The sequence below is a fragment of the Eptatretus burgeri genome, chromosome 17 (genome assembly GCF_056783735.1).
Source record: "Eptatretus burgeri isolate ZD-2024b chromosome 17, Ebu_testis_v1, whole genome shotgun sequence".
NCBI classification, from domain to species: Eukaryota; Metazoa; Chordata; class Myxini; order Myxiniformes; family Myxinidae; genus Eptatretus; species Eptatretus burgeri.
The window spans coordinates 16,228,908-16,255,338 of NC_140977.1; the positions used below are offsets into that span (position 1 = coordinate 16,228,908).

At 35.6% G+C, this 26,431-nt stretch overlaps 1 protein-coding gene and 1 long non-coding RNA gene across 2 annotated transcripts in view; both read right to left on the reverse strand.

The window, feature by feature from the left end:
- The window catches only part of LOC147009398 (uncharacterized), a 97,964-nt gene that overhangs the window by 33,544 nt on the left and 37,989 nt on the right, over positions 1-26,431 (reverse strand).
- Positions 22,840-26,288, reverse strand: LOC147009399 (uncharacterized). Its single transcript, XR_015052872.1, has 3 exons — positions 23,691-26,288; positions 23,272-23,350; positions 22,840-23,184 (listed from the first exon to the last, which is right to left on the reverse strand). It is a non-coding gene; the product is annotated as an uncharacterized LOC147009399 (long non-coding RNA).

The following is a 26,431-nucleotide window of genomic DNA, read 5'->3' on the forward strand; positions in this document are numbered from 1 at the left end:
ATCAAGGACACTACACCAATGGATTTAAATAAATGGCAGGACTGAGCCAGACAGACAAGGATAGGTTCTGCAAGACAGAAACATAAAGTACTCATCACCTGCTTTCTGGATGCAAAAAACTATCAGAACAACTTTCACACAACGGCACAACAGAGTATGCAAAGTGATTCCTTGGAATATCTGAAAAAATTTCAACATCCCCGTTCCAGAAAACTCATGGAAGCATGAACCAAGGACAATCATTGAACATAAGGACGTCATGCTCATGTACGATTTGATGATCCCATCAAGCGTGAACACAGAAAACAAATCCTTGTGACCAGGCATTATTCTCAGGAATAAAAAGGAAATGACAACATTGCTGATTGAGATATCAGTACCCAGCGATTAGGCTTAAATAATGCAGAAATCAAGAAAATGACCAAACACCAGGACCTCAAAAATGAGATCAATAGATCTTGGAAGCTGAAGAACGTCAAAATTTCACCAGTGATAATTGGAGCAACAGGAATAAAGAACCTCATTGAGATTTTGAAAACCATCCCCAGAAATATTACCACAAACAAACTACAATTGGAGACAGTCAGTGGTTCGGTGGTGATCCTGAAAAGAGCCCTTGGAACAAAACTCTGAGAATAACAAAGTTAAACAGCTTGGTCTGAACTGTGATCCATTACTGAAGCGAATCCATCCTCCATTGGGACCACACTCTGTGCAGAGCGTTGGAGCTGCTTAAACAGTCTCCTTGGCTAATGGGCACAATCCTGGATGTGTCGCCACTCCGACACAGTATACCAGCATGCTGGCATTCATTTTGCTGACCTCGGAAGGATGACGGGTCGAGTTAACCCCACCTGGTATCTATTCAACAGCTGAGTGGAATTTGAACTCAGCACCCTGGGATTCCAAACCCACCACCCTAACCATTAAGCCAACACCAGGCATACTGAAGCAAATGTGGATACTTTTAGTCTGGAGACTCAAATCTGCAAATGGAGATAACAACCAACACACCCCAGCATAGATGTCTGAGTACTGCAAAACTGGAGGTTCTTGGAAGTATTGATAAGGCAATTTGTGTTCCACAGTGTTCAAGTATACAATTCAATTCAAATAAACTAAAGATAGTAAAAGTCAAATAAATAAATGAATTCCGGGTTTTACCACCGTTTTACCCTGTGTCTATTACATCATCCTATCTGACACTTTACATTAGTTCATGCCTGTTGTCTGTGTCCTTTATAACATCCTTACAAGCAGTAAGTTTCCTGTTTGGAATAATTTTCAATTTTTGTTGACTGCCAGGATGACAGACAGAGTAAAAATATCTCACTCCTCTCTGCACATGTGCGATTGAGACAAATTCAGAGGCAAGGTGCATTCAAACCATAAACTCATCTTCCTATTCATGTGCAAAATATAACATTCAATTATATAAAATATATAAAATATATAAAATATAACAATTATAACATTGTTCCTCGATCATAAATTGATAAGACGAATGGACAAACGGACACAAACCAATTGTTTAACCCCACTTTTCACTTTGTGTGTGTGGGGTAATAACTAGAAGAAGCAATCACATGGCAGAGCCTCGCCAGGACTTGTATTGTGTGGTGTATTTTGTGTGGCAAAAAAAGGAAGGATTGAGTAAATTAAAGTTCAACGATTGCAAACAAAAGGTGTAAATGGTCTAAAGGGCAAAGGTCAGGTGTCAAGGTCAGAAAGTGTAAAGATACAAAAGGTTCTAAAAGTCTGAAAAAAGGTTGAAAGAGCCACAATGGTCTCAATAATACAATGGAGTGTAAAGATCTGGAGGGTCGAAAGGGGTTTAAGGTATCTACAGGGTGTTGTAAATTATAATGGGTCTGAAGGGTATCAAGGGGTCGAAAAAGGTCTAAGAGTTATGCTCCAATAGTTGGGATTGAGGGGTTTGAGGTTTGAGGCTTTTGTGGTGGGGGGGGGAGGTCTAAAAAGGTTTTCACACTCTGTAGGAATTTTTCACATAAATAAATGAGTTATTGTCTCAAATGTAAAAAGAAAACCGAGAGTAAAAAATCTCATATTTTAAAAGTAAAAATAACAGGGTTATACAAAAAGGCATATGTTCGGTGTGGCTCAAAAAAGAGTGAATTCATCACCAAACATAAACAAGGGTGAGATATACAAAAGTTTTTTTTAACAGGAAGTAAATTTACAACAACTGGAATACCAGGGGAATTACATCTTCCAGGGTATTCTTTCTGTGGTCCGGGAACAAACAAATAAAAGATTAGATGAGGCTGACAATCCTAAACCGTGGAGCAAACCAATCAATAAGGTTGATGAAGTGTGCATGAAGCATGATATTGATAACGGGAATAGCACGGCGTTGGAAGAAAAACATGAAGCCGATCGAGAAATGTTGTATAATTTGTCTATGATACAAAATCCAACCTTGAGAGAAAAAGGTGATAGGTTCATCGTGAAGAAGATGATTAGTGCTAAATTGAAACTTGGGCTTGGAAATTCAAAAAACTTATCGGCTCTAATGATATCATTAAGACTGAAGAGCAATTAGTTGATGAATTACATAAACCAATATTCATAAAGTTTCGTAGAAGGAAGGTTTATTCCAAGGAAGTTGATTATACAGTGGGGAGAACAAGTATTTGATACACTGCCGATTTTGCAGATTTTCCCACTTACAAAGAACGTAGACGTCTGTAATTTTTATCAGAGGTACACTTCAACTGTGAAAGATGGAATCTAAAACAAAAATCCTGAAAATCACATTGTATGATTTTTAAATCATTAATTTTCATTTTATTGCATGAAATAAGTATTTGATCACCTACCAACTAGTAAGAATTCCGGCTCTCACAGACCTGTTAGTTTTGTCTTAAAGAAGCCCTCCCATTCTCCACTCATTACCTGCATTCACTGCACCAGTTTAAACTCGTTATCTGCATAAAAGACAGCTGTCCGCACTCAAGCAATCAGACTCCAACCTCACCAAAATGGGCAAGACCAGAGAGCTGTCTAAGGACATCAGGGCCAAAATTGTAGACTTGCACAAGGCTGGGATGGGCTACAGGACAATAGGCAAGCAGCTTCGTGAGAAGGCAACAACTGTTGGCGCAATTATTAGAAAATGGAAGAAGTTCAAGATAACAGTCAATCTCCCTCGGTCTGGGGCTCCATGCAAGATCTCACCTCGTGGAGCCTCGATGATCATGAGAGGTGAGGGATCAGCCCAGAACTACATGGCAGGACCTGGTCAATGACCTGAAGAGAGCTGGGATCACAGTATCAAAGAAAACCATAATTAACGCACTACGCCGTCATGGATTAAAATCCTGCAGCGCACGCAAGGTCCCTCTGCTCAAGCCAGCGCATGTCCAGGCTCGTCTGAAGTTTGCCAATGACCATCTGGATGATCCAGAGGAGGAATGGGAGAAGGTCATCTGGTCTGATGAGACCAAAATAGAGGTTTTTGGTTTAAACTCCACTCGCCGTGTTTGGAGGAAGAAGAAGGATGAGTACAACCCCAAGAATACCATCCCAACCGTGAAGCATGGTGGTGGAAACATCATTCTTTGGGGATGCTTTTCTGCAAAGGGGACAGGACAACTGCACCGTATTGAGGGAAGGATGGATGGGGCCATGTATCGCGAGATCTTGGCCAACAACCTCCTTCCCTCAACAAGAGCATTGAAGATGGGGCGTGGCTGGGTCTTCCAGCATGACAACGACCCGAAACACACAGCCAGGGCAACTAAGGAGTGGCTCCGTAAGAAGCATCTCAAGGTCCTGGAGTGGCCGAGCCAGTCTCCAGACCTAAACCCAATGGAAAATCTTTGGAGGGAGCTGAAAGTCTGTGAGTAGGGTAAGAATACTGATTCTGGCTCACTTTTCCCCATGTAAATGAATGGGGGATTTTCAGCGATTCATATTTTTTTTCCCTAAAAATAAACCCCCCTTTTTATCCCAAGGTATATTTATTTGTCTCCCCTTTTAACTTGGAGGTTGAACCTCATTGAATTGAACACCTGGGGGTTGAACAGCTCACTCATTGAACCTATAAAGATTTGTTCATTCTCAAATTCCTTCAATAGTTTAATTTTCTTTGCACAATAATCCCCATCTAAAATATTGACAAACAAAACATTTGAATCTTTATATTTTTTAAGATACCCCATTTGTGTCATTACGAAATGATAAACTTCTCTTAATGCTCTCATCTGACCACCTCCTGAGCCACATATCATTTTGAGATTATAGTAAATTGTTTTTTCATTGTTCAATTGATAACCATCAAAGTTTTCAGTCCATTCAAGGATATTCACTTTTTCTTTACATCCTCTAACTTACTAGTTTTTAAATTAATTCGCTTATTTGTTTTATTTACCTTTGTTTTATTTATTTTTTTCAATAAGACTTATTTGATATTTTTCACATTCATTATGTTTTCCATTTATATACCAAGACTGAGATTTTCTCCACTCTTTAGTTTGATTAATACTTGGTTTAACCATTTATATATTGTGAAAAGCCTTGTGCCCTTAGCCATAAAAACCCTAACCCATCTTCCCATCGTTAAAACATAATCTATTTTATACACTCTATCATACAATATCCATATGGAACACAATCTATTCCATTATCTAAAATAAATCTCTTATCATCAAAGGCTCCTAATGCCTTTTTATTTACTTCTTCACTATATATGTTATGTTTATAACTTCTTATTGTATTCATTTTCCTATATTCTTCTTTCTTATTCATCAAACAATTATAATAATTTCTAAAAGTTATTGATTTCTTTATTACATATTTCTTTATTCCCTTTAACCTCTTATCAATCTGTTCACCATACTTATAAGCATATGCCTTTGCTCTCAATCCAATAAACTCACTCATTACTTTTCCACCCAACTCATCCTTAAACTTACCAATAACCTTTTCATTCTTTTTGGAAAATAACTCACTCTTCTTGTTGAAATTACTTGTATCATATACTCCAATATTTTTCTTCATATCTTCATAAACATCATCAGTTTTTATATCTAGGATAAAACTATCAGTATCCATATACAACAATGAAACATTTTCACCATACTCTTTCTTTAAGTCATTATACAAATAATCAAACATCAATATCTTTGATAAATCAAGAACTGCTGTTCCAATATAAATTGGTTTATCCATTACAATACTTTCCTTTTTCATATGAATTGCAGAAAAGTTCTCTGAAAAAACCTCTTCTCTCTCAAAACTTGGTTTATTTATCAATCTCGAAGCTTCTTTCCAAGATGTTGCGAATCTAATGTTTTGCCTGTTTCTAACATCTTCCATAGTCTTTCCAAATACAGCATTATTCATTAATTTATAAAAGTCCCCTTCAAATTTTACTTTTGTATTTGCTCTCATATCTGTATTGAATTGAATATACTTTTTCACCCAAGGACTTTGTTTAAATTTTAAAACTCTATGAATTTTAGCTACTCTCAATCCTTCTCTCAAAAACTGTTTTAAGCTTCTCTGATGCAAAACATATCCCTCTTTATCATAGAATGTTGTTAATAACTTTTCTGTTGATTTACCTTTAATATTAAAACTTTTATGATAATCACTTAACCATTCTTTCTTTGGGGTTTCTTTCTCACATGCAAAAGGAAGATCTTTATGCTTATTATGAAGATCATTCGGGTACCTCAAATCAACTTCAAAATAATAACCTTCTTCTTCGTCATTCAATTCCTCTTGAGAAGAAATAACAATATTCATCAAAGCCTTTTCATAATCCTTTTCTTCCACCCACTCTAATTTACCATAAGGCAGAGATTGAGACATTGCCCATCCATACAAATTATTAGCATCAAAATACATCAAATAATTACTATCTTTTTCACTATCATAATTTGGAAGATATTTATTATTTCTTTTAGCATATCTTTTTGAACATACTTGTGATATTCCACCTCTCTTGGACTTCTCAATCATCAAAAGCATATCCACATCACTGATTAAATCTATATCTTGTTTTGTCATTTTCAACATTGCACTCCAAGCTAAACCAGGAGCTGTGAAATAGTGGGCAGGATCTAATCCATAACAATTTTTATTATGACAGAGTGATCTAAAAGCTTCAAACACATCAGCTAACAATAAAACATCTGTTTTTAGATATAAATCGTGATATTCTCCAAGGTTCTTTATCTTAAATATTTTCCATATTTCTTGTGCGTGTTTATATTCCTTATCACTTATCTCTTCTTCATAAAGGTTATTATAGAAACTTTCTTTTGAAGGAAGTTGTGTTTCTTTAAATCTCAGAAATGAATCCATATAATCATAAGGATAAATTCCCTTACTTGTAAGAATTTTCTCTTTACTTTGAATTTCATTCCTTGTTTGAATTTCCTCTCTCGTAAGAATTCCTTCTTTAATCAGAATTTCATCTTTAATCTGAATTTCCTCTTTAGTTCGAATTTTCTTTATAATTAGAATTTCATCTTCAGTTAGAATTTCTTCATTAATTAGAGTTTCCTCTTTACTTTGAATTCTCTCTTTAATCTGAATTTCCTCTTTAGTGAGAATTTCCTCTTTTGGAAAGAATGAATTAAGATTTGGAAAAGAGTCCGTGGAGCTTAGATTTGATGCGAGGTAGGCTAGTGGTGTTCCCATAAACTTGTAAGAATCTAAAAACCTAATACGAGTTAAAGGTTTTGTGAATATCATTTTTGAAAATGAAATATACTTTTGACTTGTGTTTGTTATAGCAGAAATATTCCCTGGTGTTTTTGAAAGTTCATTTATAAATAGATGTGTATCATAGTTTGAGACGCTGTGAAGAAAGACTGGAATAAAAGAAGGTAATTTATAATTAAGATTACAACAGGAATGAGCGGGACCTCTATATTTACCAGTAAGATGACAATGGTCTCTAACTTTAGACTCCTTAATTTCCCCCTCACAAATATGACAGATATTGTTCATTCTAAATTCTAATTTTTCTTCTTTGGTTAATTTCATCGGTTCATTTGTTTCTTTCATTAATTTAGTGAGTCTTATACAATCCTTTTCTAATCGTTTTACAAACTCTTGTGAAGCATTTTTTCCACGATAATGTTCAAGTTTGTTATACTTTTCTCCAACAGATGATTTGATATAATAACAGAAACCACAAGGAATATGTTTTTGATATTTATTTGTATCTGGTTCTTTTGGATTAGGAGAAGCAGTATTTATCTTTTTAAGGATACATTCAAAATCAGCGTATATCACAAATGGGTGCATGATAGATTTATTATAATCTTCAAAATAAATCTTTTCACCAGGTTTAGGCATTGTAATTACAGCTGATTTATGATTACTACAATATTTTGAATGTTGTTCTAATGGATTCTTTTGTATGAAATGAATTAAGACATAAACACAAGGATATATTTTGTTTGCTGTTCTGAATACCTGAGAAGAGATTAATCTTGATAAATTATTGATGTATGTGTAATGTGAATTCTTTCCAACACTAAAATATAAAAGGTCAATGTGTGTTTCTTCATTTTTATAGTTGTTTGAAATTTTTAATATTTGAACTTTGTTTGTATCCGTTAATCCATATACATTAATAGAAAGATTATTCTTTTTCTCAAATTTAGGAATATCTGTTAATGGCATTGGCAATTTAAAATCTTTAATGTCCAAGGTATTCTCATATTTCATATATTGTTTTACTCTTTCTGAATTACATTTTGGTGGATGTAAGTGAGCAAGAACAGACCAGAGAAAACATTTATTATCATTGTTCTTAATATTAACAACTGCCTTCTTTAGTTTTATTTCTTTTGGTAATTCAATATAAGAAGAAGCTTTAAGAGGGTTTGATTTTAGAATGTGTATATCTAAAAAGATGATTTTTTTAATATTGAATCCACTTCCTACCACTGTATTATCAACATCCTCCTCTTGTCTTGATAGTTCTTCATAAACCCCACTATTCAAAAAATCTTGAAATGATGTTATAAAATGAAGATCTGTTCTCATATAAGGAGTTTGTTCTTCATCTTGTCTTTTCATATTCATTTTCACTCCCATATAAAACTTTAAAGTTTTCATTTCTTTTAATGTCTTTTTAATAAATTTTTCAACATCGGGTTTCACTATTTCAATTGATTCAGCTATTGATGATGGACCGGGTTCTCCAAATTGAAAAACTTATTTTTATATGCCCTTTAAATGCCTCATCAGTGTTTTTAATATAATAGTCTCCCTTTACTTTAAACTCATTTTTCTTGTGTTTTTGTGATTGAAGATGTTGATTATAACTACTCTTCAAAACATCCTTTGAACAGATATCACAATGTTTTCTTTCCAACTCAAGAGGAGATATTTGATGAAATAGATTAAATGTGTGTTTGTTGGTTCGGAGGTGTTTTCTATAATGTTTATATTCGTGATTACAAACATCGCAGTACGTTGTATTCACCATATTTATAGAATAAAACTTTGCTTAAACTAAAATTTTCTTGATGAAAATTTCGTTTAATTTATAGGTGAATCTGTGCTTAAAAACATTTTATCCTCCAACTTTTCACTTAATAAATACAATGTTTCAAGACACAAAAGACAAGTTTCAATCAATCTCTTCATCTGTTAAAGATACTGAGAAATATGTCAAGGATGTAAAATTGAACAAAGATAAATATAACAACTATTGGATAAAAACTATTATGGTAAATAATATGAGTTCTTCAATTTCCTTCAGTGGAAGGGCTTTTAGTATACCTGGTAGAACATCAATTAAAGTATCTCTAACAAAAGTTTCTCCTCTCCTTCTAGTAATATATTCAAAACTAGAAAAAGCAATGAAACAAGAAAAAGTATCAAAGAACAAAAACCTTATGGATGAAGCTTTAGAAAGAAAAGATAAGACCATCTGTAATATGCAAGGAGAAATTTGTATTTTTTTCAACAACCCTAAAGATGTAAATCTTGATGAAATGAAGGATGTTAATATATCAGGTGAAATGACATTTCGTTCAATAGTAGTTAACGATAATTTTAAAATTACCTTTAATATAAAAAATGTTGTCGTTGAATCTGATAATGAAAAAAAGTATATCGATATCGATGGTAATATACAACTGAAAGTATAGATGAATTTCAGTTTAAGTAAAGTTTTACTTTATAAATATGCTAGACTTTCCTGATTCTCCATATGACAAATTTGAGAATTGTCCTGCGTGTGAAAGACGGGATTAAACACAGAGTCAAAAGCCTATAAACAATGTATATTCTGTGATTATCTTCTAATTAATGATAATAAAAAAAATATAAAAAGGAAAATAATTCTTTTAGATTTACACCAAAAATGAATTACTTTACAAGATTGATTAGAGAAATGAATGTAAGTATGAGGATGATAACACACCTTTCCTTACAAGGGAAGAAACTGAACGTATAAGAGAAATGTTCAAAGGATTGTTGTTGTATATTATTCATGGATGTAATTTTCAGGGAAATATCAACACAAGATATTGTATAAATAAAATAATGGATTATCTTGAAATTAAACCTGAACTTAGGATAAAATATAGAGTTTCTAAAAAAGCCAATAATAAATTAAATAACCTGTTTTTCAAATATATAAATGAATGATTTTTTACCTATTTGGGAAAATAAGATAAAATTTAACAACCATAAAAATCTCCCAAATTCATTAAGATGTCTCATAGTTGGTTCAAGTGGATGTGGAAAAACCTGCTTACTTTTAAAAATGCTCCTCACTCCCAACTTTTTAGATTATGATAATTTAATAATTTTCACAAAGTCGAGTTTTCAACCAGAGTATCAACTACTCTCACAAGGTTTTAATGCTGGTCTTCAAAAGAAGATATAATAGGTTTATTTAAACGTCAAAAAAACCTAAATGATTATAACATTGAAGATATAATTCAACTATTTTGTGATACACAGAGATGTAAAAAGAAATCAAATCTTATAACTTGTATTCTTAGTGATAATACGGATGATATACCGTCCCCCCAAGATTTGGATAAATCAAAAAGAACCTCGTTATCTTTGATGATTGTGTTAATGAGAGAAACCAAACGGTAATGGACAGCTACTACACAAGAGGGAGACATTCTTCTTGTAATTGTATTTATCTTAGTCAATCGTACTTTCAACTTCCTCGTCGTTCCATCAGAAACAATGCTAATACTTTTATTTTATTCAAGTTAAATTCAATAGATATCAATAATTTTTGGAGAGATAATTGTTCTACATTATGTAGTAAAAAGAAATTTGAGGATTATATGAAGCACACGACTGAAAAATATAAATATATTGTTGTGAAACAAGATGAGATATTAAGGGATATATTTTTTGTTTTATAAACAATTACATATATAAATGACAACTATTATTATAAATCTTGTGGGTAAATCTGCTTCTGGAAAAAAACTTTCATAAATCAAGGTTCTTGTGTAGTACAAATGAGAATATTGTAAATTTACTTAAAAAACACCCCGTGATACGCATTGTATCAACAACAACTAGAACAATAAGACCTGGAGAAGTAAAAGGTGAAGATTATCACTATATTTCAGTGGAGGAACATATGCGATTGAGGAATGAAGGACAAATATTTGAGGAGGTTTCTCTTGGTACAACAAAATATTCACATTGTAAGAGTGAGTTAAAGAAACTAAAATCTGGTGGTGTTGGGATATTAGAAACTAATCCAGAAGGAGCAGAGACAAATTATTAAATATCTGAGCGAGTGAAGATTTTATCATTCGGTTTTGATGTTGATGAAGAAACTCAACACAAGCGTATGAAAAGCAGAGATGCAAGGATTAGTGAAGAAGAAATTACAACTTCGCATTAATGTTAATAAAGAATTTGATGAAATATTTAAAGAAAAGGATTTATTTGAACACATCTACTTGAATGATGAAGAAAAGGAAAATTTCCCTGTTGATCTTTACAATTCATTAAATGATATTTTACAATAAATAAATGGATACAAAAGAAAGAGCAAGAAGATTTAAGGAACATCAAGAGTTGGTTTCAAAAGTTGTAAAACAACAGGAAGACATAAAGAAGAAACGCAGACAGAAACTAACGGGCGAAGAAGCATTTGAAAAAAAACAAGAGAAATTTTTTAAACCACTTTTAAAAACTTCCCAAGAAAAAATGAAAGATGTTTCCACAGTTCCCACAGTAGAATATACTCCCAGAAAGCTCCAAATGTTAAAAGATTTCAGTCAAATGACGGAGGAAGAATTAGAGCATATTGGAGAATTAGAACATGATGAAGGTTTATTTCAACAACTGGAAGAGATTAATCAACCCCCTGATTATATTGTGAATGCTGTTCAAAACAATGAATATTCAGCAGATTCAAAAACCAAAGCAGGACTCATTCCAACAGAACAACCAGCAATATTTCATCTTGTTCAAGAAAAGGTATTGATATTTAATGATGAATTAAGGTTCTTAAGTTCTGCTCAACCCCCTGTTAAACTAACTCCGAGATTAATGTTTCTTCTCACAAAAGATGGAAGGCAAGGTTCAACTGTGAGGGATGAATCAAAGTATATTGATAAACCATTGGATATGGAAAATAATGATGATAGAGTATATATTGATTTGCTGAACACTCTAAATTATAAGGTTATTCTTTCTGGTAAAAGTAGGAAGAATGAGAAGGAGAAACACATTATTCAGGCTTTAAGTATCCTTGGTTCAGGTATTAGTTTTCTTCCAAATGACCCATCGCAATTAGTTAATAGACTGTTATTGTTGTTCGGCAGTAAGAAGGCTGGAAATAACAATTGTTTTAATGAAGCATCAGCCATTTTAGACCAGTTGATGAACATGAAAATAATTAATAAATCTCAATATAAAGACATTTTATCTCATATTAAATAAGATGAGAAGCACAATCCTGAGTTTTAATTTCACAACAAGCGACCACACATCTTCATTCCCATACCCACTACAACTTGACACAACAAAAGAATATGAGGCATCTTTATTGTCCATGGAGACTTATAATACCTTATTTAATATAACCGAGAAAAAATGACAAGTTTAGTTATAATCCGGGAAGTGGATACAAAAACGATAACAGTCTCACCGAGCATACGAGATTTCTCAAATATCTTCAGAAATTGCTCGTCTTATGAAAGAACAGGGTGATGAACCAAAAAATATTGTTATAAACATTCAAAAACATACTTCAAAATCAACGATTAAAGTTAAAAATAACTACAAGGTTGATTTCACAATTGATAATTCATTTAGAGAGTTATTAGGTTTCTCCTCAAAAAGATTGAAACTAATGGGACGTTTTACAGTGATAATGTCATTCAAATATCCTCAGGAATAAATTCGGTGTTAATTCACTGTGATTTGATTGATGGTGCTTATAATGATGGATTAAAAACAAATACAATATTTTCATTCAGCGCATACTCAACCCCAATTGGTTATAAATTCAATATGGAGCCTAAAAATTTGGTTTATCTACCTGTGTCAGGAAAAACCATACACAGAGTAAATTTTAGGATAACCGACCAAGATAATCGTGTGATTTCTTTTAATGGAGAAGTTATATCCATCAGAATTCACCTACGTGAAGTTTTTCAATAAATAAATACGATGGTTATTGTGAGGAAGCACGAGTTGGGAAAATATAAAATAATTACAGGGGATGGGATGTTCCTTTCCCGTACTACAAGGGTGAAGGTATGTATCTTGGTAGAGGATACTATAAACCTAAGAGACAAAGGGGTGTCGGACATCAATTTAGAGGAGATGGGATAATTGATACTCTCATGGGTATTGGTTCAACTATTCTTAAACATAAAGACCTAATTGGTTCAACTGCTTCTGCTGTGGGAAATGTAGCAGGTGCTGTAAAGAGTATAAAAGATGCTCAGAAAGAATCTCATAAATTACAAGCAATAAAAGAAATTAAGAAAGGTAAAACTCAGTTGTCCCCCCAAGAACGACAGAAAATAATTCAAATACTTGGATCAGGGTTTCAAAAGTTTTAACATCTTTTTTCCTAAATAAATACAAGTATGGAAGCAATTGATAGTATCTATGATTTGGATGATACTATTATTATCTCAAACTCCACTAAAAAAGAAGATTACTTCAAGGTAAATGCAATAACTGGAACAGACTGGAATACAAATGGTACAAAAAGTTTTGAAATAAATAATCAACAAACCTATTTGAATCTCTCCGAAAGTTTCTTGTTGTGTAAATTTAAATTCACTAAGGCTGGGAATAACACAAACGCTACACTTGTAAATGATTTCTTCTGGAAAATGTTTGATAGTGTGCGATTGTATATTAGAACACAAGAAGTTGAAGCGGTTGATTATGTCTCTGCTGTATCTGAAATGATGAAATTTACACTCTATACATTCAGTGATAGAATGGGAAAGGGGTCTGTCGAAGGTTTTATTCCTGATATGTCAACGGGAACAAACACAGACCCTGGATATATTCAAAGGAAAGGAATGTATAATGATGATACAAAAGCAGAAAATAGTTTTACTGTGGCAGTTCCTCTTAAAGGTATATTTGGATTTTGTGATTATGATAAAGTTCTGTATGGTCTTAAAATTAGATTTCAACTACAAAGGAATGATAATGAAAATAGATTGCTTTTTGGTGTTGGTAATGCTTTTGGTGATCAGAATAAATTTGTAATTGAGGAGATGAGTTGGTATATCAGTGAATATACTCTAATCTTAAAACAGAAGAGATGTTGAATCGAAGACTTAACTCAAAAAACCACTCAGTGTATCATACCTCAAAGAAGTTGTCAACACGTTAAACTCAATCAAACTACTTACACGTGGAATTTGGGTGTTCTGGAAGGAAAGCCACGATATCTGTGGATGATTTTTAAAAAGCCAGATGGTGATACTGCGACTGATAAGAATAATGCATTGAGTGATAATGCTAAGGTGAAACAACTTCGCGTTTCTCTAGATGGAACATTTTATCCACGAGATAGATTGGAAATTAATTGGGAAAAAAATGATTTTGCTGAAGCATACAAGTCTTACCAAAAGGTGTGTGAAAGTAATGGAAATAAAGAACCTATTTTGGATATGACAGCATTTAAAAGTTTGTATACAATCTATACGTTTGACCTGAGCGCTCAAAAAGAAACTATAAAGTCTAATCGAGTGGATACTTCCCTATACATTGAAAGAGGAGAGAGTGAAGAAGTTGATACATATTGTTTGCTTTTGGAAGAAACAGAATTGCAGATTAATACAGATAATGGTGTGATGATTAGTCTCACATAATTTTTTTGTTAAATAAATGAGTGGCAAAGTACCAACTGGGGTATATGTTAATCAAATCAATCTTCATAAACTATCATCTTGTGTTCAAAATCAAAAGCCTTGTACGATTAACGTTAATACAATTCAGAGAAAAGGAGCAGTAAGAATTGATGTTTTGCTCACAAGAGAACAGGTTAAAATCTTGAATGACACTGGCTCACTTAAAATTAAAATGACAAAACCAATGTTGAAAAAATATTCAATAAGAGAGACGAGTGGAGGATTTCTCCCATTTCTAATTCCTTTATTTGCTGGTTTAAGTGCGGTTGGAGCATTGACGGGTGGTATTTCAACAGCGGTCAAAACTGCCATTGAAAGGAGGCTCAACTCCAGGCTCAAAAAGAATTGGAAAGACATAACAAAGAGTTGGAGAAACAAATTAGTGGAAGTGGTGTAATTGTAGATTTTGCTGAAAAACTTGAAGGTCTGCCTGATAAAGCGAGATTGTTAGTTGGAGATATGCTTTCTTCTATAGCACAAGCAGGTGTAAAATTAACGAAAAGAGGTAATGGATTATATCTTTCTAATAAATAAATGAGCATTGATGAGTGGTTGAAAGAATTTGGAAAGAATACAACATCAAATTTACAACTTGCCAAATATTGTAAGAAATTAAAAATTCATAATGTGGTTATTTGTATGAGAGATGAATTAACAAATGTGTCGAAACATACAAAGAATATTATTATGAACTTAGAAGATAATGATGGGAACGGTTCTCATTGGGTTTGTATTTTTTAATAGTCAAGACAAATATTATTTTGATAGTTTTGGTCTTCCACCACCTGTTGAAGTCATAAAATTCTTACAGAATGGTGTTTATCAAACATTTCAAGTCCAAGAATTAGAATTCCAAGTGTTGTGGTCAATTATGTCTATATGTGTTATTTCAACTCAACAAAAATAAAAAATTTTATGATATTATTTTTAATCTAATATAAATGACTTATGTTGGTAAAGATGGTTCTATCTTTGGTGTATCTCAAGAACTGGATATTGATTTATCAAATTATTACACAAAGGCACAGGCTGAGCGACATAAATATAATATAAACAAAAATATTAACATGAAAAATGCTTATAAATTAAAAAATTATCCAAGCCCGACTGGCCTTGCGAATGACTTGGTGAGATTAAGCGATTTATCACAATATATATATATACTTAAATAAAACGGCTGTGTATTCTAAAGATACAGAAGTGTTGATATTATCTCAGGTCATACAGAATTCACAGTTCGAATTAAAATAATTTTTTTATAAAGAAGGGCGTATCGTTTGTATGAGAATAGAACAATGAGGGGTATGATATGAATGATTTAGGGTATAATTGGTCATTTAAAATTAACCTCGAAGACCTGGAACAATTAAATCAGTCTCGTAAGGAAGAATATTATCCACTTGGTATCGAGAATGAGTTTTGTGGAGCCACGATTAGTAAACAACAAATAAAAGAATTTAATAAGGGTAAATATAATAATGGTTTTGCCCTTGTTTATCTCATGAAAACAAAAAAAACAGGATTATATATAATAAGTAAGGAAATACAAAATGATTTAACTATGGGAAGATGGGGAGGTGTTTCGTGCCATAATATTATTCTAACATATATTTCTAATACATAAATGACAGCAAGAAGGCTTCAAGAAAATTATCATTTCTGTGTTCAAGCATACCTTCAAGAAAAGGGTATTCGGTATTTTAATAAATATGTTCTACAACATAAGAATGAGGTATTTTCAATAAAAGATTGGCATTATGCTGATGTTGATAAACCGACAACTTTAGATTTAATTAGAATGTTAAATAATGAAAAAATTATAAGGTTAAGAAAAGGTAAGGCTCTTTTAGAAATTCAAAAGAAATTTTATTGGTTTCCTGTTGTAAAAAAAATTATTTTGGATACAGGAATAACAAGAAATCCTGATGAATATATGTATAATATTCTATGGGGTGTAAACGATTCAAGTATAGTAAGGGATGAGGAAGGAGTTGAAGAAGAGAGGGAAGAGGAGGAAAAGGAGAAGGAGGAGAGAGAGAGAAGGAGGAAAGAGAGAATAGAGAGAGGGAGGAAAGAGAGAAGAGAGAGGGAGAAGAAAGAGAAGGAGGAAAAGAAGAGAGAGAGGGAGGAGAGGGAGAGGGAGGAAAGAGAGAGAGAATAAATAAATATTATAGTATGGAAACCAGTGAGATTCAAAAAGAATAGAGGTATTACAGAAAATAACTCAACCCACCAGGAAGGAATACAAAAGAATTAACAAGTCTATTTGCAATACTTTCAACAAAACTATTAGCATCGTCAAGCTATTCATTTTAATTCAAGTTTTTCTTAAATAAATGGAGGAGAGAGTGAAGGCATTTCTAAGGATTCTTTACGTTTTAAAAATTAAGATTCAAATGTGCATGTTGGAAACTAAAAAGGTTTTTGCACTCTGCAGAAATTTTTCTCATAAATAAATGAGTTATTGTCTCAAATGTAAAAAAGAAAACTAATACTAAAAATATTTCATATATTAAAAGTAAAAATAACAGGGTTATACAAAAAGGTATATGTTCGGTGTGTGGTTCAAAAAAAATCAATTTATCTCCAAACACAAACTCGGAGGAGATATACAAAAGTTTTTATCAGGAAGTAAATTTACAACTACTGGAATACCAGGGGAATTACATCTTCCAGGTTATTCTTTCTGTGGTCCAGGCACAAACTTGGATAAAAGATTAGATGAGGCAGACAATCCTAAATCCTGGAGTAAACCAATCAATAGAGTTGATGAAGTGTGCATGAGACACGATATTGATTATGGGAATACCACAACGTTGGAAGAAAAGCATGAAGCCGATAGAGAAATGTTGTATAATTTGTCTCTGATACAAAATCCAACCTTGAGAGAAAAAGTTGATAGGTTCATCGTGAAGAAGATGATTAGTGCTAAATTGAAACTTGGACTTGGAAATTCAAAAAACTTATAGGCTCTAATGATGCCATTAAGACTGAAGAGCAATTAGCTGATGAATTACATAAACCAATATTCACAAAGTTTCAGAGAAGGAAAGTTTATTCCAAGGAAGTTGATTATATCTGGTCTGCTGATTTGATTGAACTCAATAATGATAAGGGGTACAAGTATGCTTTAACCGTTATTGATTTGAGGGGTAGATATGCGTGGGTTGTCCCTTTAAAAAACAAAACAGGTAATACTCTTATGTTAGCTTTTCAACAGATATTTAATAAAAGTAAGAGAAAACCTAAGAAATTGTGGACTGATGAGGGTAGAGAGTTTTATAACAAGACATTTATGAATTTTCTAAAAAATAACAGTATTACATTATACAGTACCTTTAATGAAGGGAAGGCAGTTGTTGTTGAACGTTTTAATCGTACCTTAAAAGAGAGACTATATAAAAAATTCACACAACTCGGTTCACAACAATGGTCATCTTTTATTCAGGATATTGTGGATAAGTATAATGACACGATTCACACGTCAACGAATATGAAGCCATCAGAAACATTTACAAAATTAAAATATGAAAAAGAGATTAATGTCAGAAAACCTAAGTTCAAAGTTGGTGATATCGTAAGAATATATAGGTGGAAATCTCATTTTGAAAAGGGTTTTACTGAACGATGGACGAAAGAACTTTTTAAAATTGTTGATGTAATAGATACAGTTCCTTGGACTTATAAAATATATGATTTGGAAGGGGAAGAGATTTTAGGTTCATTTTATTCACAGGAATTACAAAAGACAAAACTGAGCAGATAATACACCTTTGTGGACACTCGAGGCCAAATCCGAGGTGTATAACAGTATATAATGCGTGTCAAGGGGGACGTTCTTAGATCTGTGAACCCCAAACACAGAATCCTCAACTGAATAGTCAAGGCTTAACTTTTGTTTGTGTGTGTGTGTGTGTGTGCAATGGGAGCAATAGGTTGGCGCTTCACTCCCTCCTACTATACACCGTTGTGGACACTCGAGGGCCAAGTCCGAGGTGTATAACAGTATATAATGTGTGTCAAGGGGGACGTTCTTAGATCTGTGAACCCCAAACACAGAATCCTCAACTGAATAGTCAAGGCTTAACTTTTGTTTGTTGATGTGTATGTGTGTGTGTCCCAACCCTCACATTCAAAATCTCAACCCCAACCCTCACATTCAAAATCTCAACCCCAACTCAATCCTCGCCCAACACAATGTCTTTTTCAAAATGAGATTTCCACCTATATATATATATTTTTTACGTTTTTTTTTTCTTCTTCCAATTCTGTCTTTTAAGGCTTTCAGGTTTGATGACGTAGAAAGGGGGAGTAAGCCTGCACTTTCTTCCCAGAACTTTCTTGATCTTGCTCCCATCAAGCACCATCCGACAAAGAACTACATCGATAGGTTTAGATCCCAAAGAGTGATAGCAACTCCAAAAGTCTCCAAAATATAAATAAATAAAATAATAATAATAATAAATAAATAAATAAATAAATAAAAGCCCCCAAAAAGTTTCAAGTGTCCAACATAAACCCAACTTTCCAAGTCTTCAAGGTATAACCACATTCCCATTGAGTTTCCAAGATATGTATCACATTGTGAGTTATCAATCCAGAACCCACATTTCAAGTATTCAAAGTAAAACCAACTTCCAAAGTCTCTTAAGGATAACTCATTTACTGATTTTTTCAAAATTTGTGAGTCTCCAAGGTAGGACCCATATTTAGAACCATCTTGGCAGAACCCTTTTCCTGAGTCTCCAAGGTAGTTATTTAAACCATCAAGGCAGAACTCATTTACTGATTTTTCAAAATTTGTGAGTCTCCAAGGTAGGCCCCATATTTAGAACCATCTTGGCAGAACCCTTTTCCTGAGTCTCCAAGGTAGTTATTTAAACCATCAAGGCAGAACTCATTTACTGATTTTTTCAAAATTTGTGAGTCTCCAAGGTAGGCCCCATATTTAGAACCATCTTGGCAGAACCCTTTTCCTGAGTCTCCAAGGTAGTTATTTAAACCATCAAGGCAGAACTCATTTACTGATTTTTTCAAAATTTGTGAGTCTCAAGGTAAAACTTGTATTCTGGCTCATCAAGGTATAACTTATTCAGTGGGTATTGTCTTGATAACTCACAATGAGTACTATTGCTGTAAAACTCTTTTTCAGGATTTTGTTGGTCTCAAGGTATAACTCTTTGGTTGGGTCATCAAGGAGACGAACTCGTTCTGTGGGTCTTGGTCGCTCATAAGGTCTTCAACCAAGCCAACAATTTCGCCCCAAGTTGTAGCAAAAGCAGTATTTTCATTTCGTATTTCAGACACAATTTCCTGTGAGAGAAAATAATAATGTATTAATTAAGTTATTTAATTATTAAATGAGTATGCTTCAATCAAAGTTTGAAAATAGGAAAATAAAAAATCTTACCTCAATAGATAAGAGGTTTGAATCCAGTTCATCAACTTGAAGGTTTAGTTCCATAGAAGACAGAGAGTTCCAAGGAACACCAAAGTCATCCCACTCAAGGTCTTCAACCAAGCCAACAATTTCCCCCAAGTTGTAGCAAAAGCAGTATTTTCATTTCGTATTTCAGACACAATTTCCTGTGAGAGAAAATAATAATGTATTAATTAAGTTATTTAATTATTAAATGAGTATGCTTCAATCAAAGTTTGAAAATAGGAAAATAAAAAATCTTACCTCAATAGATAAGAGGTTTGAATCCAGTTCATCAACTTGAAGGTTTAGTTCCATAGAAGACAGACAGTTCGAGACAAGCACACAGAACACCATTGCCAGCAAAAACAAATGTTTAAAATGGAGCCTGGGTTTGAAGCTTTTATAGAGAAAGACTGGTGGGTGTGGTTTCCTTTGGAAATTCCCTGGGCAAGCCTAGGCAAGCCTTCATTGGGAAATTTTTCAAAACCATAACATCCTGTAATTTTCTAGTGATTTCTTTGTGAGTCAGAGATGAACTGGAAATGATGTAAGAGTGGGCGGGGCTTAGCAAAAGTAGGCGGAGCTTAGGAAAAGTGGGCGTGGCTTAGAAAAAATACCTTATGAAAAGTGGGCGGAGCTTAGCAAAAGTGGGCGGGGCTTAGGAAAAGTGGGCGTGGGTTAGAAAAATACCTCATGAAAAGTGGGCGGAGCTTAGCAAAAGTGGGCGGGGCTTAGGAAAAGTGGGCGTGGCTTAGAAAAATACCTTATGAAAAGTGGGCGGAGCTTAACAAAAGTGGGCGGGGCTTAGCAAAAGTAGGCGGGGCTTAAAGAAAATACCTTATGAAAAGTGGGCGGAGCTTAACAAAAGTGGGCGGGGCTTAGCAAAAGTGGGCAGGGCTTAAAGAAAAGTGGGCGGGGCTTATTGAATACCTTGTGGAAAGTGGGCGGGGCTTAACAAAAGTGGGCGGGGCTTAAAGAAAAGTGGGCGGGGCTTAACAAAAAATAACCTGTGGCTCAGGAGGTGGTCAAACAAGAGCATTAAGAGAAGTTTATCATTTCGTAATGGCACAAATGGGGTATCTTAAAAAATATAAAGATTCAAATGTTTTGTTTGTCAATATTTTAGATGGGGATTATTGTGCAAAGAAAATTAAGCTATTGAAGGAATTTGAGAATGAACAAATCTTTATAGGTTCAATGAGTGAGCTGTTCAACCCCCAGGTGTTCAATTCAATGAGGTTCAACCTCCAGGTTAAAAGGGGAGACAAATAAATATACCTTGGGATAAAAAGGGGATTTATTTTTAGGGAAAAAAAATATGAATCGCTGAAAATCCCCCATTCATTTACATGGGGAAAAGTGAGCCAGAATCAGTATTCTTACCCTACTTCTGTGTTGCCCAGCGACAGCCCCGAAACCTGAAGGATCTGGAGAAGATATGTATGGAAGAGTGGGCCAAAATCCCTGCTGCAGTCTGTGCAAACCTGGTTAAGAACTACAGGAAACGTCTGATCTCTGTAATTGCAAACAAAGGTTTCTGTACCAAATATTAAGTTCTGTTTTTCTGATGTATCAAATACTTATTTCATGCAATAAAATGCAAATTAATTATTTAAAAATCATACAATGTGATTTTCAGGATTTTTGTTTAAGATTCCGTCTTTCACAGTTGAAGTGTACCTATGATGAAAACTACAGACCTCTACGTGCTTTGTAAGTGGGAAAACCTGCAAAATCGGCAGTGTATCAAATACTTGTTCTCCCCACTGTATCTGGTCTGCTGATTTGATTGAACTCAATAATGATAAGGGGTACAAGTATGCTTTAACTGTTATTGATTTGAGGAGTAGATACGCATGGGTTGTCCCTTTAAAAAACAAAACAGGTAATACTCTTATGTTAGCCTTTCAACAGATATTTAATAAAAGCAAGAGAAAACCTAAAAAATTGTGGATTGATGAGGGGAGAGAGTTCTATAACAAGACATTTATGAATTCTCTAAAAAATAACAGCATTACATTATACAGTACCTTTCATGAAGGAAAAGCGGTTGTTATTGAGCGCTTCAATCGCACTTTAAAAGAGAGACTATATAAAAAAATTCACCCAACTCAGTTCTTAACAATGATCATCTTTTATTCAGGATATTGTAGATAAGTATAATGATACGATTCACACCTCAACGAATACCAAACCATCAAAAACATTTCCAAAATTTGAATATGAAAAAGAGATTAATGTCAGAAAACCTAAGTTCAAAGTTGGTGATATGGTAAGAATATATAGTATAGGTGGAAATCTCATTTTGAAAAAGGTTATACAAAGCGGTGGACAAATGAACTTTTTAAAATTGTTGATGTGATAGAAACAGTTCCTTGGACTGACAAATTATGTGATTTAAAGGGGGAAGAGATTTTCAGTTCATTTTATTCACAGGAATTACAAAAGACAAAGATAAATTGAAAATTTTTTGACTCCACCCCTTTAACTCCACCCCTTTTTGACTCCGCCCACACAAGCCCCACCCACGCAAACCCAACCCACAAAAGCCACATCCAAGCAAGCCACATCCACACAAGCCCCACCCACATAAGCCACATCCATGCAAACCCCACCCACATAAGCCACATCCATGCAAACCACACCCACGCAAACCCCATCCACATAAGCTAAATCCACATCCATCATATCCACATAATTCATGATTAGTTTATTAGTTCCCACGCACAACATGTTTATTTAATTCAAAAAAATTGCTCCACCCACACATGCCACATCCACATAAGCCCCACCTACCCACACAAGCCCCACCCTCACAAGCCCCACCCTCACAAGCTTCACCCACACAAGCTTCACCCACCCACGCAAGCCCCACCCTCACAAGCTCCACCCACCCACACAAGCCCCACCCCCTGTGCACCCCCACCTTTGACCCACCACCCCCCTCATCCCACCCCCCACACACACACACACGGGGAGGGGAGGGGAGGGGAGAGGGATGAGGGGGGTGGTGGGTCGTTGGGGGAGCGCACTTACCCCCCAACCTTAACCCTACCCCCTCCCCATTTATATTTCCTTTATTCTTTTTTTGTAATTCAAAATCAGATAATTATACGGAAAGCATATACAGGTAGTCGTCGACTTACGACCTATGCGACTTACGACTGTTCGACTTTACGACCACTTTACGACCATGTAAAGTAGCCCTTTTTTGTGTATGTAAAATATACGTTGTTCGACTTATGACCAAGTCGACTTACGACCGATTGGTCAGAACCAATTGCGGTCGCAAGTCGACGACTACCTGTATAATAAAACAAGATTACAAACATTGAACAGTCTTCTTTCGCAGCAGTCTGATGGTTTGTGATTTTGAAACTCGGTCAACATGTTCTGTTCAAAACAAAAAGGGAAGAACAATTAGGGTATATAAAGATGATTATATTATGATATTAATAAAATAATAAATATAATACTTACCTTCAGAAGATTGAGTGTCATGTCAGATTCCTCCAGAAGATTAAGTTGTGTGTTTGGTTCATCCAGACAGGTGTTCAAACTGAAAAAAATAATAATAATAATAATAATAATAATAATAATAATAATAATAATGAGTCAACACTCAAGAGAGATATAGACAGAGACATAGAGACAGAGATAGAGATAGCGACAGAGGGAGAGAGAGAGACAGAGAGACAAAGACAGAGACAGAGAGACAAAGACAGAGACAGAGAGACACACACACAAACACACACAAAGACACACGCATACACATGCACACACACACACACACACACACACACACACACACACACACACACACACACACACACACACACACACACACACACACACACACACACACACACACACAGAGAGACAGAGGGATAATTTCTCACCTTTGACTCGACTCATTCAAGGTCAGAGGACGTGAGAGGACTTCTTTCCAGCCAACAATAATGTCATTCAATTCTCTTCTGAACGATTGAATCTCTTTAAGGAAGTCATTCATTTTTTGCCACTCGTCATGATATGCAAAGGCCTCAGTTTCCAGATCAGTTATCAACGATGTTCTTATTGGGGACAACCTATTAGAAAAAAATATATATTGTTACGAATTCGTGCCCGCCGGCGTGCGATCGGCCGCTCGACTCGAATGGCGGCCGCCTCGCCCACCGGAACGGACAATTCAGTCGTGACCCTCTCGGAACAACGCCGGGAGCTAGTCACGGGTGGGGGTTTAACCTCACCACGATCGTGCCAATTGCCCACCCACGCAGGATAGTGTTGCTCGCCAAATTCGATCAACCTAAGTACCTGCGCGAGTGGTCGACCAGGCGATCGTACCACGCCACAGGCTGACTCCAGACATGAACCGCTTAAGCGGTCCGTTCCGTGCTACAGTGATAACCGAGCGGTGTTATCGTCGGCCTTGACGGTTCCGATTAATTACCGGGCGTTTTAAACCCACTACGAACCCCTTACGTGATGCAAGATAGAAATTCAAACGAAGGAAAGGACGCAGCGAAACGGGGAACAAGTTCACACAAGCACGTTTAATTGCACACGCAGACCAGCACGGAAGGCACGTATACAGTCACAATCATCATGTACAATAAAGCAAAAGCAAGTCAAGAAATGGCACGTATACACAATCACAGGCAAAAGAGATGTCTCGACAAAACCCGACACACGGCAACACTTAACCAGTTTTACTTCAAGGACAGGCGCCACCCACGGTCATTTACACGAACCCAAAGGAAAAGAGAAAGTTGCAACTTCCCTGCACGCGTCGTCCAGCGTCGCATCCTTGACCTCGAATCCGAGCCTCCCCCGATGTGGTCTGCGACTCGCACCTCGCGCCGGCACGTGCAGCCGCTCCGCGCCACGAACGGGGCTTCTGGCACCTGGCAGAAGGCTCGCCCTCTCCCGCTGTAGACGGCGACAGGGCCCAGGACGAGGATGCGCCGACTCGACTCCCTCCAGCTGGACTCGTAGGAAAACTATCTGAAGAACTTGGAGACGAACTAACCACCAACAGCAACAACCACATGCAGACGAGCGAAGAGGAAGAGGAGGAGGAGGAGGAAGAGAGTGGAGGAAGAAAGAGGAGGAAGAGAGAGAACGCTCCGCCCGTGTCCGTCTTTTATAGCGCGGGGCTCTGCCCTTCGCTCCGCCCCGTTCTCGGCTCCACCCTCCTTCGAGGAGGTTCTTGAAAAGGGGCGTTCCCTCACCCCGACCGCCTCACGCTGTTCATCCACCAATCGGTGGCGAGCTGCCCTTCCCCCTTCCGTCACACCAAGCGCGGGGAACTCAAACGGGAGAAACAGGCGGGAAAAGCCCACCATCATCGTTGGTGGTTTTTGTTTGTTTGAAATAAAAGATGGAGAAAGAAAAACGACTAACTGAAGGATCGCAGCCCGAATGAATCAAATAAATTCCCTCTATACAACGGGTTTGGGCTAACTACACAAGTACCTACAGAGATATCTCACCTGAGGACCCTTTATGGTGTAATGCGAATTTCCACAGCCGTAACAATATATACATATACAGTAGACTAGGCGTAAGTCGTCACCATCCGCACCGAGAAAAAAGTGACGACTTAGACATGTGACGACTTATGCGTATGCGAACATTCATGATGACTGTGGGGTGAAGGATGAAGTCGCGCGTGGCCTGGACACGTACGTGTGAGAGGGCGCAACAATCTCGAAGCCGGATATTGTACCAAAAGGGAAACACAATCCTCGGGGGCATAAGTGGGGGTTCATTTGTGAGTTGGAAAGTGATCAAGCAAAGATGGAATTCATGAATCACTTTATCAAAAGTAAAGATAATGAACAACTGTAAGACAACTCATACCATCAGTGATGGTATATGACCATCGACAAATGTGGAATGAATGGCTGTTAGAATTCATTCATTGGAATTAATGTAGAATGAGTTTTCATATGGAATGAAAACTCATACACCATCAACAAATTACATGACACACAGTCATTGTGATGACTACCACTCAATACCTATGTGAAAGTGAGTGTGGTGATGTACAGAACAAGTCAAAAGTGACCATGGTCGGACTTCAACACGAAGCTCGATCGATCCTTTACTCCTTCGCCAGAGACTGCATTGCGCAGCCTGTCTACCTCTTCAGATGCATGTGGGACGGCACGCTGACTGAGCTGAACGCAGCGCAGTTATAAATAGCCTATCACTGGCAGTGTAAACCAATGAGCGCGAATCACGATTCCATGAAATCGGGATTCTCACGAGGTAGAAGTTCCGTGTGACGAGTTAGGCGTGGTAATTTACCTGAGTTTGCATTACGCGGGAACGGACAACATCTGATGACTTAGACGAAGTGACAACTTAGAGATGACGACTTACAGACTTTATTCAAAGTCTGTAAGTCGATTTAACATGAGATAAATTCGGGACTTTTTGACGCTGCCGAATTAGGCAAAGCGACGAGTTACACGCTGCCGACTTACGCCTAGTCTACTGTATATGTGTATATATATATATATATATATATATATATATATATATATATATATATATATATATATATATATATATATATATTGTTGTGGTTGACGAAATTCGCAAACCACCATTCAGGTCCCTTAGGTGAGAT